General features: G+C 34.6%; 1 non-coding gene across 1 annotated transcript; it reads left to right on the top strand.

Moving 5' to 3' along the window:
* Positions 1–11,826: 11,826 nt before the first annotated feature.
* On the top strand, positions 11,827–15,292 carry LOC105335482 (uncharacterized). The gene is made up of 3 exons (XR_010714734.1): positions 11,827–11,972; positions 12,126–12,235; positions 12,467–15,292. It is a non-coding gene; the product is annotated as an uncharacterized protein (transcript).
* The last annotated feature ends 1,383 nt before the right edge of the window (positions 15,293–16,675 follow it).

The following is a 16,675-nucleotide window of genomic DNA, read 5'->3' as shown; positions in this document are numbered from 1 at the left end:
CCCCGTAAAATGCTAGACGAAGAGGAATGTGCGAATTCAGAATAGTAAAAATTACAATGAGATTACATGTAGACAATACAAATGTTTTGGGGTTAATTTTTTTTTTTCATACTGAGTGTTCAATTTAAAAAAAATGCACATCACATGTTAATATGAAATTATGAATTGAAATTGTTGTGCCGCAATTAGTAAAGATTTAGAACGGCCTTCAATTATTCACAGATGTGAGGTCTTAATTCCCACCATTTATTGAATAATTCTACATACATGTATCTTAAAATCTAGCTAATCAGCTGAACATGGAATCATTTAAAGATGGTACGGAAGACAGGAATGTATTAACAGATAATGATTGGGATATACTGCTGCAGTTTCAGACACGGATTAATTTTTTTTATCGTGAGAGTGGAATAAGCAGATGGTCACGCCCGCCTGCCGAACCATCGAGAGGGGTGGGGGTAGATCACCGCTCCCTAGTGGGAGCCTGTCAAACATAAGGCGCGCGTGTGTAAGTATGTAGGTATATCAAATGACTCTTAGCTCGCGGGCAGCAATGGGGAATCAGAAACATGTGGCCGAGATTGAGTGTTATCTGTATTTGTGTATATCTGTTGGCCATTGATTCCCCCCTGTAGATGCTGTAACATGCCGGTAAGATGGTATTGTACCGCTAATCCAATCACCGCAATCTGGCCGATCCGGCCGGGGATTAGTAACATCCTTACCCTGATTCCTCACCCTGGCTCTAATCACCAGACCGCTACTCTGCATGGTCATTAGCATCACACAGTCTAAAAAAATTATCACCAACATGCGTATGGTCCCCATGACCGGGAACAAATTATGTAATTATTTGTTTCATAAAGAATGATATACAATTCGTAAATTATGATATTTCTTTAGTTTTAATTTTGTTTGTTTGGGCTTTTTCTTCTTTTTTTTTTAAATATCATCGATCAGAACAAAAATATCGATAAAAAGCTTGTTAGCTGTCACTGAGAAGTTTTATCATAAGTTTTCTTCTCGAACGAGTTTGTTTTTTTTATTTTTCGGTAAATGTATTTTTGGAAGGCATTTCTAATTCCGAGCGCTATCAATTGTTTGCAATGATTCATATCTCAAGCAGGCGGATAGCATTTTGCCATGGAAACCATTTTTTCACAAACAACATCATAAGACAAGAAACGAAACACCCCCCCCCCCCCCACAAACCCCCCCCCCCCCCCCAAAAACAAAAAACCTGAGATCATGCTGCATGTCACCTTCCTAAAAATAAAGTCTGCGACCAAATAGCTTATTTGTTTCCGTGCATGTAATTAAATGTGAGAATCCAAGAATTTCATGTGATTATATGATCATTATTGTTAAGTAAATTAAATGTGTGCAATTCTGACTGTTTTAGAAGATATATTCTATCATATTTACATATGTAAGACTAAAAATCACATATTCATTAAAATATGGATTCAAAGCTATTTTGCAGCTTCTTGTTAAAGCGCTCCTTTGAAAAACTGTGTTACTAATTTCAATACATTTTTTCGGTATAGAAATACACATATCAGTCCATCACAGGATATGAATAATAACTATGCACAATATACACAAGATATCTTAAAATATATTGTTATATATATTTATTGAAAATAAATCAGATTTAGCTGTATATTATACATGAAATCCACAGATAATACTTTATGTGGTCATGGGAAAACTATAATTCTACAACTCATACAGGATATGGGCTACTTGATACTAAAAACGTCACTTCTTTACAAAAGAACGACCAAAATTGTGTGGGTTTTTGTTTGTTTTGTTTTGTTTTGTTGGGTTTTTTTTTTTGTTTTTTTATTTGTTTTTTTTTTTAATTGAATTTTAAAATACGGTAGATTCAAAATTCAAACAATAACAACCCACTGTCTAAGAGTATAGACAAACGTAACCGCATAATAAAGATAGCTCGATGGTCGAGGCCATTTTTAGACTATTCTAATCTCCTTGAGAAGAAGAATTCTTAATAGAGATAAAGGAAATGTTCTGATTTTACAGGTAAACTTAAGGTAGATCTGATGGTCTCATTTGTTGGTCACCCAGCATCCTTATTTTGATGTTTGCATCTTTTTCAACGCAATCAATGCAAACTTATGACCTCGTTAGATTTTAAAAATGCTTATAAGATAACATCCATCAAACTGACTTCCTCAAAGAAAATGTTTTGACTTATGATAGAAATTGCTTAAAATGGATCAGAAGTTTTCGTCGCCATTCTCCCCTTTTCTCCATTGTTTACTATTGAGCTAAAACTAATTCAGCATTTTTGTTTTACATGCATCATACGCAGGAAACGTTTGTAAAATTATACAAATGGATTGACACCAAGAGAATTCCACAAGAAATTACGGAGGATAGACCATGACATCTAACATGACATGTTTACAAACACAGAAAATAGGGCTCGATCGTCCGTACTTTCAGCCAAAGTGATCTACTGTAAACCAGATCTAACCAAAATCTCTAAACAACAAATGCTTGTTTTCTTATTTAGACGATCATCTGCGCACGTATTTATCTTTATCTAATTGTTTCACAGCGGAACACGTTTTCAAAATAATTTCTACTGTTTTCCACTTTGATGTTGATATGAAATAATTTTTCAGTGTTAAGGGGCGCTATACGAGTTTCTCCGGCTTAGAAGCCAGGAGTCTGCGATAGAAAGCTATACCCCGTTACATGTATATTGGACCTGTTCCAGCGGCTTCAATCTCAAACCTTTATCTCACGTTTTGCGTTCAATTTTTTGGAAGAAATTGCGCAATTTACAGGATTGATATGAATCTTCTCGGTGAGAGATGCTAGACTTCAAATTATTCGTGTTCCAGAACGTCTCCATGAAACTATTGTAAAAGTTCAGCATTATCAGTGATGTACTGGTGTATTGGGTGTATCAACAAATAATGTGCTGTGAAAATTTTAAAGGATAAAAAATTAAGGCAGAAATAACCCCCTACCCACCACCCACAAAAATCAAACAACAACATGATACTTGTCCGTGTTTTTGCAACTAGTCCAAAGCTTCCCAATTCCTTATACCATGATATTATAAAAACATTTTCAAAAAACAAAACAAAAAAAACCTCGTAGCAAAAATGTAACTCAGACATTGTTACTCTCGCGCTTTAACAAGACAGTACGTTATCATTTCACATTCACACATTTGAAAAATGAAGCTAAAACAGAAGCTGGCCCGGTATGAATGTAGAATGGCGCCAGCCGCCTAAAATGCTAAATATGATAACTTATTTTAAAAACAAAACGTTCCGTACCCCGTGTTTATAATCTTATTCAAAATATCACTACATGACTTATTACTTAGTAAACTAGTATATAGTGAAAGACAAACAGTGTAGGCTATCTGACAGATATTATATGCTACAGATGATATCTAGGACATCTAGGAATTTCAAACTTGTATATATATTATAGGTACGTAGCATCGTTTTTGAAAGTGGGGGGGGGGCAGACTCATCCAAAAAATCTTGACAAGCAAACCAAAAAAAAAAATAAAATAAAGGAAATTAGGACTTTCCCACAATCTTCAAAATCCTAACCGGGGGGGGGGGGGGGGGGGGGGGCGTAGTATCTAACTAATTTTAATCCAAATTTCTTTATTTTCATATTAATTTTTTACATGCGCCCAAAAAAGTGGGGGGGGGGGGGCAACTCCATGATAATTCAATTTTTTATATGTAAATTTTAAAAAATTTGTTGTTGCAAGAAAAAGTGGGGGGCCAGGTCCCCCCGATGCTTCGTGCCTGTATTAGACCTGTCATGCTATATCAGTGATGCATTGTAATTAATATTTCGGTTTTGGTTGGGGTTAATGGAGTCAATGGGGCAGTTTGTAATTTTACTGGTCTTATTATAAACAAAGTCACAGGCTGAATTTAACTCTCGTTGCATCGAGTCCTTGCATAATAGGATGTAAAATACGTTACCAACGTTGGGGTGAGTGGTAGGTACATGGCTGTTGACTGATTGATCTGTCTGTCTGTGGTAAGAAAATTGTCAAAATATCTGCCAATAAATATATCAGCTAAGATATAAGTCGAGATATAACCTAAGATATAAAAAGACAAACTTTAGATAGATAAAGTTCAACGCCACTATATGACCTTGAAAATGATGAAACGTGTTTAGGTCACATTTTCAAGTCTGGTTAACTTATAAAATATTAGAAATTGACGATGAACAATGCAGACTCCGTAAAATCAGGTCTGTGTTAGTATTTTCTACCTAGCTCATACCCCAAATGCCTATAAAATTGTAAAGAATCTGGGGAGCAAATAATTTTAAAGAAAGGAAAGTGGACTTTATCCTTAGGTAAGATCCTATGTTTGTCGTGACATTACGTGTATGTAACATCTAAGCATCATTCTAATTAGAATCAAACGTGTAACGATACGCTATACTTGTACAGAGTAATCCTATAGACAAGCGGATTTACAAGTCAAATGAAGTAAGCATATATATCGCGAAACCGAACTTTTAAATTTAAGAAAATGGAACAGGAATACCCAACGCTTGCGCAAGACGTGCCTCTAGTGTACTGAAATAAGGATGCATTCTAATTGTAAAGAAAACAGGATGCGTTGATAGATTTAGAATAGTCAGGGCGAGTTATGGGTGGAGACAGGCCCTTAGATCTCACTCTGAATTGTATGTGCATGTATATGCATTTACACATGTGTATGTTGCAAGTTTCTTTTTATAATATTGAACGAGTAGGATTCCTTGGATTCCGAACACATAAGACGTGGTTGCATAATTAGTTTGGCGGCAAAACAAATTGTCTGTGAATTTTTGATAGCAGAACACAAACTTTCTTCAAGTCACCATGGATAGGGCAAGGTCTATTGGTGAAATTGAAATAAACGATGAGGACTGTTATCAACGAGAACATGAGCGAGATTTTTCGGTCTCAATATATTTGGTTCAATTTTAGCAAAAATGTTTGAATCCTACTTTATACGCAAAGAAATTATGAAAAGTTGGCTTAATTTACAAAATTATAACAATGTAATATCAGTGTGAAATTTAACCCCAAACTGGTTTTACCCGTCTGTGTGCCTAAGGGTCAGGCCGCCCCTAACCCCGCAAAAATGTATCCACGTGTTAACTTTGATATTTTTATGCCTGTATTGTTTACAGCTCCCTGACTTACCGCTGAGAAGGCATTGTTTATCTTATTGTTTATCAGAGTCGGCCAGATGTAGCACAAAAACCTGTAGAAGAGTTACTAAGTGTCTATTGCAGAAGAGTTACTAAGTGTCTATTGCTTACACAGGTCAGTGGTTCCAGTGGGTAGTCTGTCTTGGTATTCTAAAAACACGCCCCACCCCTACCCCTTATTATTATTTTTTTATCACTACTGTGAAATCAGGCTTTTATATTTTTTTAATAATGCGCAACTACCACGAAATTCGTCTTTTTTAAATCAATGCAAGAAAAGACCGACAGGGTACACCGGGTTCATCATCTGGATAAAATCATGGCATCCTTTGGAACTAGTTCAGTTGTCGTAAGAGTTCCTTCAAGGAACGTTAACAATCATATTGTCATAGATGATAAGATGAAAAAAAATAATATTCCGGTTTTAGCATTCAGCATTAGCATGTACGTTTTAGTTGGGCCCTTCAAAGTTACCCCTAATATTCAAACGCACCCTTCAAAGTAATAGTTATAGTATACGGATTCCCGGCTGTAGGTGAGTAAATCAAGACACGAGGAAGTGGCGTGTGTACATGATATAGGAGGACGGGATCCGGAATCGTTACGTCGTGTCTCTGATGTCCTTGTAATATCTACAAATTATTCTTGTATCCTTGTGATGTGGGCCCGTGATTGAAAAGAAATCTATCTTATCTTATAGTGCAGAGAGATGACTCGTAAACCTATTCATCCCATACTATGCCCCTTACACAGGTAAAATGCACCAAAGACATTTCCTTTCCTAGAAAGACAATACCCCGTACTATAATATTATTGTATAGTGCAATGTGTACGAGGGATTATCTATCAATGAGAAAAGAAGTGACATAGCGGCAAGTGTCCATAGCCCAGTATCGACACAGGAATGATACATTCAACGTGCACCTGAAGATACTGTTTATACACACAACGTAAACTTTACGGCTGGAAAAAAAACTGATGAGGTATACCAGAGTAAACAGACTCACCCCCTGTGATGATGTGGATCCTAGGGGAGGTGGTGCAGTCACGTGGTTCCTCACTCGTGGGGCCCCACTCGTTATGGACACAACAGCTGAGTGGGTCGCCGCGGTGCAATGGTAGAGATAAATTTAAAGTTAAATCAGTTTTACTGATTGGTTTAAATACTGGAAAGTGCTCTAACTACCTGAATTTATTCTTATCAAGCACCTGTTTGGGTATTACGTATGTAACAAACTTCTTCGGGTACCTATTCAACAGGTGGAATTTAACCCGCTATTTACCGGCGATTCTTATACAAAGGCCTGGCTTTAGTCCCTCTTACCGTAATCGACGCAAATTCCCCGTTATCTTTCAGAAGTGTACAATAATTGTGTTTGTGGACAGTTATAGCTTTTAAGAAATGAATACAAAGTCTGAATACTGAATATTCAAATGAAATTCAGAATCCATCAATACACGCAGCCGGGTCGTATTCAGAGCTGTGCGGGATTTTGTTTTATTGCATATTCGTCTTTGCCAAATATTGTTCTGAATAATCACGCTTCAAATTTGTACTTTAAACAGTGCATTGTGGAGAACTCGTCAATCCTTTGTTGATAAGTAATGATACAGAAACCGACCTGTATGCTATACACGCAGGTAATCAGATATATCGATTGCACATGAAAGATTTCACTCTTAGTTTAAATAGCTCCGTAGAAATGTCTTATTACGCCACTGTCTAATTATGTTTGAACTCGCCAGGGTTGATACACTGTGCAATTTAATCATTAAGTGTCATGGCAGAGCAGGTTGAGGCAATTCTCATGATTAGAGAGAGATTCCTTTGGAAAGTCAAATTCTTATCGTCGCCTGGAACGACACCATTACAATGTGAAATGTAAACATCACAACTGGGAAGGGGGGGGGGGGGCTATATAAATATAAGTCGCGGTCCATCATATTTCATTTGCAAAAATATATTAAGAGTTAACTCTCTTGGCGTATATTCTGCATTAAATGGTAAAACAAACATAGGTATTTTATATGGAGGGGGGGGGGGGGTGGGGGTGGTGGCATTGCCCAAACATTTAACAAGCAATCATACAAAAAATAAAGAAGGGTCCATGCTTAAACGGAAGAGAGGGGGTGTTCTACTCGTATTTAAGTGATTTAAATTGCACGTGTATACCTTAACTGTCAATACCTTTTATTCAAATTATTGTGTCCAAAAAGGGGTTATAGCTGACAATTTGAATTGCAAAAACGTCGTCTTTCCCTTTTCCATTTACTAGCACGACATATTATAATTGAGAGAATGTTTAGAACTTAAACTCGACTTTTATCAAACGCTGATTTTCATTAAATATTGCAATTATCATAAGTATTGGATTTTAGATTGATAACACTAAAAGTAACACATTTCTGGCCCCAGATTGGCTGTTTTGATAAAATTTTAAATTTCACCCGATATGCCGTTTGACCATTGAACTAGTTAACTCAAAGTTAGCAATCTGAGCTGTTAGCAGCCTGGCGCTACTGCACGTTTTCAAAAATAAAAAGAGATAAAAAGAGATTTTAATAAAAATTGTGAGAGAAAAAACATTAACGACGGACGGTTTCCGTTGAAAATAACAAGAGCGGTAAAAGTAGATTTTCAGAAAACGGTCTGATTACCGGGATAGAGGTGTGAACAGTTGTGAGTACAATCATTACAGGGAATCTCAGCCCCAGGCTGCACTTTTCTCAGTAACATTGTTACACAGTCAAAATCCACTCAATCAACTACCAGCACCTTCTGATGAGGTTGATTCTACATCGAAGTTTTTGAAAATGTCCAATGTGTGTGTGTTTTTTATAACCATGTCCATATCATTATGGTGCCTTTTTAAAATGAAAATATGAATATCAGTAATGTTTACTGACTTTTAATCTTTTTTCTATCTTGACATGTTTTCATACATAAGCTCAGTAACGGATTATTGTCCTTTTAGAAAAAGTGGGTATGCAAGTTAGATTTGGAAATAGAGATCCTGTCATTTTTTTTCTTCTTCTTTTATATTTGAGACACCAATAAGTTTAAACTAGCCCCATGGTTTCTATTGTTTTCTCTCCTTCATTTCCATTCTTTTTAAACACAGCTTAAAAGCTTAGGAGTAACAAAATCTTGAAAATATTTCTATGTTGGTTATAAGGAAGAACATATTTTTTATTGTCGACCTAGAAATAATGTTAGCAATCTAAATGCCTCCTTAAAAAGTCATTTTTATCAGATGAACAGCTGTGTGAAAAATAGAACACTGAACATTTTCATGAAGTGTCCATATTGTAATTTTGAAAGAAATATACTTGATATTGGTGTTGAATTTAAAACTTGAAATTGTATACATTAAGGAAAAAACCAATATTTTTATCAAATAAACTGATATTTTCCCAATTTATATGAATTTATTAATCTATTAAGAGGATTTAGTATAGACTTAGTGTACATGTACGGTATACTGTCTCTGTTTTTTTTTTTTTTTTTGTTTTTTTTTGTTTTTATTCTTTATTTTAGTAAGGTTGGAACAATTAATTAATCCATTGACTGTAATTATATTTTTCTATCGTTGTTTACTTTTCTGGATGTTAATAAAATCTTGTTGTATTTAAGCATAATTCTAACTAATGATACTTATATTATTTGTCAATTACAAGTGTATAACTAGATCTTAACATTAATGTTTATCCTCTTAAGGTGATACTTGACCTGCTTTTACAATAGGCTATGCCTGTTTTCCAATCGTTATTTTATTCAGTAAAAAGTATGTTTAAATTGTACACAATCTTCAACGTAAATGTTAATTAAACATTTTCCTTCTATTGTCATGTTACTCTCTCTCTCTCTCTCTCTCTCTCTCTCTCTCTCTCTCTCTCTCTCTCTCTCAATTGGTTTCAAAATAAATCATAATTAAATACACTTTGACATGCTTATTTTTCTTGATTTGAGGAAGAATATAAATGTTTCTGTTAATCATTACACACATGAGAAATAAAAGACTCAATTCTGGGAGATTAATGAACTTTGGCCTAACAGAGTTATCGATCTCCGTACAGTAAACTGGTTTAGTACGAACAGAGATATAGTAACAACTCGCGAACACAGCTTTCAATTTTTTTTATGGATCCACGGTAAAAATTCTTCAAAAATATGTAAAATCCTATACGATTTTAACGATGTCAGCCAAAACAAATTTACCAATTACTGTAGCCAATTGAATTTGAGTCCCATAGAGTTGAAAGATTACATGTACGAAATTGAAATATTTTACAACGTCTTATAGTTTTAAACGTTCGCAAATACCAATTGACATAATTATTTGAATGACTTTATATCTATATCAACTCAGTTTAAAATCATATTAGTTTAAGTTTCCAAAAAGGTGGGGTTTTTTTTCAAATGACTAAATAAATACATACGGTAGTCATGTGGAAGAAAACATGTTTACATGTATACATAGAATTGGCTTCGTTTATCGTTATAGAATTCTTATTATATATTCTTATAGAATTATCTTATATTTGTAAAATTATAAAACCAGCACTTCATCTGATTGTCCGTAATAGGTATATGAAGATAACAGTTAGATAAGGACAAGACAAGATATCTAATAATGAGTTTCAATTGTTCTATTGTATTTATTCAAACAGTGCATGTATCCTACACACTTTCATTCTCCTGCAAAGTTTGCGACATTTGCAAACATTCACAATTCACGAAGACGATTCTTGAGCACGATTTATTGAATGTGAACCAATTAAAAATTGATAATTAATTTGATATTTTTCCCTTAAAAAAGACAAACACCGTGCTTTAAAAAAATAAAATAAGAATCGATCTTCTTAAACCAGTTATTTTTATAGCATACCTTCCTTCCGTATAAGCAGACACTTCTTGACTTCATATCATAATGAGATACTCTGGCCACATTTTCCTTTGTTTCGGCGCATTAGATAAGTTTAGAGATACAAGTATCTTTTAAGAGACCCGGGCCCGTTTCACAAAGCATACTTACGACTAAGTTATATCTTAGGAAAGAACTTTTTCCTAAGTTCATTACTTATCCGTTTTACTATTCCAGTCTTATCTTATGAATTCCTAAGTTATGTCTTAACTTTAAGACAGATAAATCGATGTCTTAGGAACAAACTTAATATGGCGACTGTTTATTGTATAATAAAATGAATAACATGCACATTAAAGTTGACAAAAATACAAGAAAAAACGAATCATTAGGACTTGTTCACTTTACTTCTTATCTGAAAACTTTAGAAATATCAAAATAAGCATTTATTTCTTTAATTAATTTCTTTTGTGTAGACTTTTAATTTTAACATTTTTTAAAGATTATCTCGTCGCAGGCGCAGATGGGTAGCGGGTATTATTATAGCTAGTGCACTGATGATAATGAAATTATTCATGCCCGAGAATCACTGATAGTTTTATAAAAATAGGAATAAATACTAAATAAAACTCAATTTACAGAATGACTGGATGATTTGTCCTATCCCTCCACTAAATAAGCTTTTCTTTAACGAAAGAAATTTTCGTGTTTTCTTTGGGTGGGGTGAGGGGTTGTTTATTTGTTTTTGTTGGGAGTGGTAGGAGTGACCGACAAGTGGTCTAGGTATGTCGATGCTAAATTATCCTTGGGAAGGGAATGCTGTTTCATTAAGAAATTGTTGTCTTTTATCCTGGCTTCCTCTATCAGCCAAGATGCATTTATTTGCAATGTTTCCTTTTGTTAAAAATAGCCCTATTCTTATACCAACCATTACAAGAAACCACGCGTTACATTAAACTTACTTTAAAAGTTCTTCATCTTTCCATTCCATTCCTACTTGTCACTGCATGTGAGTATTGTATACCATTTTGAAATATACCGTAAGATATAGTAAAGTCATAATATTTGGATATCCCAACGGGTATTTTTAATTTAGGATTAAGCATATCTTTGTATGTAAACACGGACTATTTATAATGGACCTACTAAACAAAAAATTCACTCGATCATTTATAAAGAATAACAGAAATTCTAGCAGTGACCATTTTTTTCAAATGATTCATGCTGTCAAGGATTATATGTACATGTAGCAAAAAACAAAGATACTGAGATTTCTCAAACTACAATATACCGTTTTCAAAGAATATACGGTTTTATTACGTTATTTTTATATACTCGTGTATGCACGAACTATTTGCACTGTTTTTACACGCTTTAACTTTTTTTCTCTAATTTGTTTCTAGGAGAATAAGGGAATGTGTTTTTACGTTTACTTAGAATGTTTGCACCCATGCCATGTTGAAAAGAATTTACATGATCGATGTAGGTAAGGAATTAACGAAATAATTTAAAAGTGGCTTACAGTGTATCTTAAGATAAGATAAGATAAGATTTAGTCAACTGCGTTACACTAAGAAAGTTCTGTGAAACAGCTATGAAAAATCTTATTTACTTCCTAAGTTATAACTTAGGCATATCTTAAGTTCTATCTTAGGAAACATCTTAGGAAATCTTTGTGAAAGGGATGTATAAGTATAGAACTATACAAATGCACTATAAATACAAGAGACAAATTCAAGTTTTACTAAAGACAGCTTTAAAGGGGTATGTGACAACAGTGGTCGCACGATATTAGACTGCATATATACATATAGACATAGGATTATGATTGTCTGGCAACTCAAACAAATTTTTGCCTCCATTTGCTTGTGATAAAGATAGGTAAAACGCTGGTTTTTTTCATAAATATGCTTCATATTGCAGTAGTTTAATGTTGCCTTACTTTGATGAAGATCAGGATGAAGAACGCTTTTGACAACAACCGTATTGCTAGAAGACAAACCGGAAAATCTAATAAATATGTTTTCTTCCTAGATTTAAAGAAGATGCAATTAACAGCGAATTTAAGCAACGGTTTTAAATTTTAACAAAGCGACTGGATTCCACCAATTATACGGCTTTTGAGTGCTTATTTTTTGCTATAGGTATAGTGCATTACAGATTCAAAATATTTGATATATTGCCATAGTATTTCATAACACGATTCAGTTTTAAGAATGAATACAGTTTTTTATTCCTTCTCTTACATTTGAAACAAAATTATTTTTTTAATTTCTTTATTATTGTTAACAATGTTCAAGTAAAATTGCGTGAAAGCTAATCTTCTCCTGTGCTATGGTAGTATTCAAATTGTTTTCTTCTTTCATTTTCAACAGAATGGCTCTTCAGAAAATGTCCCGGTCAGTGTATGTTGGGATTTGTCAAGAGATAGGGACTCCACAACAGGTGGCGTCTAGGCGAAACAGAATTGATGATTGTGAGTTACTTGTGAATCAAGTATTGAAAGATGAACTCAAATTACAATTAATGATGAGTGGAAGTAGAAAAGAAGGATTCAGATTTCGTGGTTCAGACGTAGACATTATGTTCTGGCCAACTGATCACCAGGTGATCTGGGACTTTTCTCAGATTCGTTTTAACAACATACAAAGTCATGTACCGGTTTTCTGCGACAGTTCGGAGAGTCCACCAGGGTTCACTTTACTTAAGATACCGGTACCATTAGAATGCGCCGTCTTTCTGAATCGTTCTTTAAACGAAGATGCTTTTTATTATGTAATGAGATCTTGTGTAGAACACAATAAACAGCTTTGCATATCAAGTAGTAAATACAGGGAGATCATCCAAACGATATCGTTTCCTGGTTCCGGAATACATGGACCATGTAGTAGTGGGACACTTGGGGGTGGAATAGAATATGACCAAGCCTATTGTTTTGTCAGTAAGCTTTGGCCTCCCTCTGCCTCCAGTTGGAAAGACAGATGTCTTTCATGGCCATCGCCTGATGTTGTCGATGACATTGTTAGAAGCGGATGCCATTTTGTAGCAATAGGACACAAACTAGGAAACCATGAAGACCACGAATGGAGAATTTCATTCTCTCAGGCAGAGTACAAACTTGTATACTCGATGAATCACACACAATTTCTAATTTATGGATTGTTGAAAATATTCTTAAAGGAAATAATAAACAAAGGAATTAGAGATGAGGAAAAACTACTGTGTTCCTACCACATGAAGACAGCCCTATTCTGGGCTATACAACAAAACGCTCTAGAAAACTGGTCTCCTCAAAATCTCTTGGGAGGTTTCTGGGTTTGTTTCAAACTTCTCCTTAAATGGGTTTATGAGGGCGCCTGTCCAAATTTTTTTATTCCAGCAAACAACATGTTTCTTAGCAAAATATTTGGTATGACACAGCAAACATTCTTTAGGAAACTGTACGGATTGTACGAGAGGGGAATTGGAATGCTGCTAAACAGTGAATTCATACAAACATACATGATCAATGTTCTCTGTAATCCGAGATTCGGGGTCTGTCTTGATGTACAGACCAGAGAGGTTGCTTTAGATACAGAGATATTCCTTGACATTGTTGGAATCGATGTCATACATCTCACAAGCATTGGGCACGGTATAAGGTTTCTGCTGCACCCGATTCTACAGAATCTATGTATTACAGGTTCACAGTTTCAAAAGGCCGTGTTACAGAAACTTGCAGCCACCACGTTTCAATCATTTGCTTTTCTATTGTTTAACACATATTATAACAAAGGTGTTAACAAAATGATGTATATTATTGACAAAATATCGTGTCACCTGTTAAAACTAGCGACCAAGTGTGGTATTATCAATGGCATGTTGTACATCGCCATGTATTATTACAAAACATGCAGATACAGGGAAGCTTTATCTGTAATAGAGATGACAAAGGGCAAGTTATCACATCCATGTTTGATGTATAAGAGGCATGTAGATCTCGACAGTTATACCGAGGCTGTAGGTGGAAAACCTTTGTCTATAAAAATGAGACAGGCGCTTTTATGGGATATTCAACTCAGTAATGAAATCTGTTATATCAGCGAATTGCAACCAGAACAGCAGCATGAAACAAAGTATCATATGCATTCTCCTTTATTATATATTCCACCTGTTGTACTGTTTCACATGCTAGAGTATTTATGCTCTCGGCATGTTCATACCTTTAAAGAAAAAGAAGCTCTAGATGATCTCGAGTTCTTAGTCCATCATGACCAGGGACAGTTTGTACCTGAACAACTCAGAGACATCTCCTGGGAGATTTTGGGGATCTGTCAACAGATGGCAGGAAACTTCCAGGATGCTCGGTATTCATACCAACAGTCCCTCGAACAAGACCATACCAATCAACTAGAACACGCTACCAGACAGAGAATCCGTGAGCTAAATAGTTAATATCAAGTTAACTGTCGTACACTGTTGATTAGACTGTTTGTTGCTTATTTGTTATATTTGCAAGAACTTTGTGCTATGAGAACATTTGCAGTCTTAAATTATTCACAGCTTCGACTTAACTTTGACAGTATCAAGTTGAATACCTGAGCTATCAAACACATCTTTTATAAACATTGGACTTTTTTGCAAAGAAATCGAAAACTCTGGATGATCTGCAATTATCCCAACCGCATAACTATAAAATCAAAAACAAATTGCTTACCAACAAAGTTTCCAAAATTTACTAATTAACAGTACATATTCGTTCCAGAATCATTTATATCACAATCCATAGATTTATGAATGTGTACATTTTTCTGTAGGGTACCTCTGATTTTTATTTTATGTTTACATACTTTTTGATGTCTCAATTTTGTCACTTCAGGTGTTGGTCAATAATAGACTATACTCGGGCTGTTCTTTTTGTTTACTATGATACTATAAATACCCATGTTTGCAGTAATAGTTATAGTCACCGGTGTTCCGGTATTCAACATCATACCACCCGTGTAACCTCCTTCACTACACCGGAAGCCGGTGGACAAAAGCCGTCATCTCAGGACGTGGTACATGAGAAGGACACATTGGAGGGACATTAGAAGGACGCAGAGGACACTTATACCACCATAGGAGGCCATATGATGGAACTGTTATCTTTAAAAAAAAAATCGGTCAATATTTTTTTTGTAAATACATGTATGTATATTTATAATTTATTGATTTTATAAATAGATAAAATTGAAAATACTCATTGATGTTTGTCTTATTGATCAACTGATTAGACACACGACAGCTCTCGTGACAATTTACCATGAAGTTGACTGGTCTATTGTTCATATCGTGAATATTATTTGTAATATCAAATCACTTGAAATGAATATTTTACTGAATACTATGGTATGATTTTGTTTACGTAAAAATTGAGCACCATTTAAGTACTAGTTGCAATTAACAATTAATTTTTAGGATCACTACCTAACTTCTTAAAAACAATTATTTAATTCATATACACATAAACCTCATGATATCTAGATATCCGGCTCATCCCACCCATTTTGTTTCGAATTGACTGTAATATTTTTTTCTAAGAAAACATAACGGTAATGTGCCTTCATAGACAAAGGAGTTCAAGTCAGTTTAAGAAATGTTTTACGTTTTGGTCCACATGTGAACAAGATTTTCGTAAATCCCCTATAATATATCTCTTAGTGTTACTCATGTGAATGTGTTCGACGTGATTTCATATACACATAAACCTCATGATATCTAGATATCCGGCTCATCCCACCCATTTTGTTTCGAATTGACTGTAATATTTTTTTCTAAGAAAACATAACGGTAATGTGCCTTCATAGACAAAGGAGTTCAAGTCAGTTTAAGAAATGTTTTACGTTTTGGTCCACATGTGAACAAGATTTTCGTAAATCCCCTATAATATATCTCTTAGTGTTACTCATGTGAATGTGTTCGACGTGATTTTATATGTCCTTAAACTTCATTTACGAATCTATACTTATAAATTAAGACATTTTGCCTATAAACTACGGAATGCATGCACCAGAGAAATTGCTAACACCTTTAGAATTTCATCACATATCAGTAATTGTCCGTAAGATATTAGTAATTGAATTTTACCTGATAAGTAATTATTCAGAAATAAAATACAAACCTACTTTCATTTTCGATTAACCAGACCGAAATAGCAAAAAAAACGAGATTAGGTTGGTGGACAGGCTTTGGCGGATCCAAGTCAGTGGGAATGTGCATCAAAACATATGTTTGGAAAGAAATAATATCCTTAAAACTTATTTAGGGTATACTAGAAATTAAGATACGACAAATTTTGAATAAATAAGATGAGCAATTCGTTTCTTGAATGCGCAATTCTATTTTTGATGGATATAACTTCCAAAAGCGCGGGATGACTAACGTAATGGCGGAGAGTGTATGGCGAGTAAATCAGTTACATTACATCTGACCACTTTGGTTTAAGATACGCGAAAATAATGTATATACTTATCTATCGTTTTTAAATTGCTTGCACTTTCATACCACTACAAATTGGAAGTAAACCATTAAATACGATTGCGAAACATAAATTGTGTTAAGAA

This window comes from Magallana gigas, chromosome 6, assembly GCF_963853765.1.
Source record: "Magallana gigas chromosome 6, xbMagGiga1.1, whole genome shotgun sequence".
Taxonomy (NCBI): Eukaryota; Metazoa; Mollusca; class Bivalvia; order Ostreida; family Ostreidae; genus Magallana; species Magallana gigas.
The sequence above is the reverse complement of the archived record's forward strand: the minus strand, read 5'-3'. Positions and strand labels throughout refer to the sequence as shown.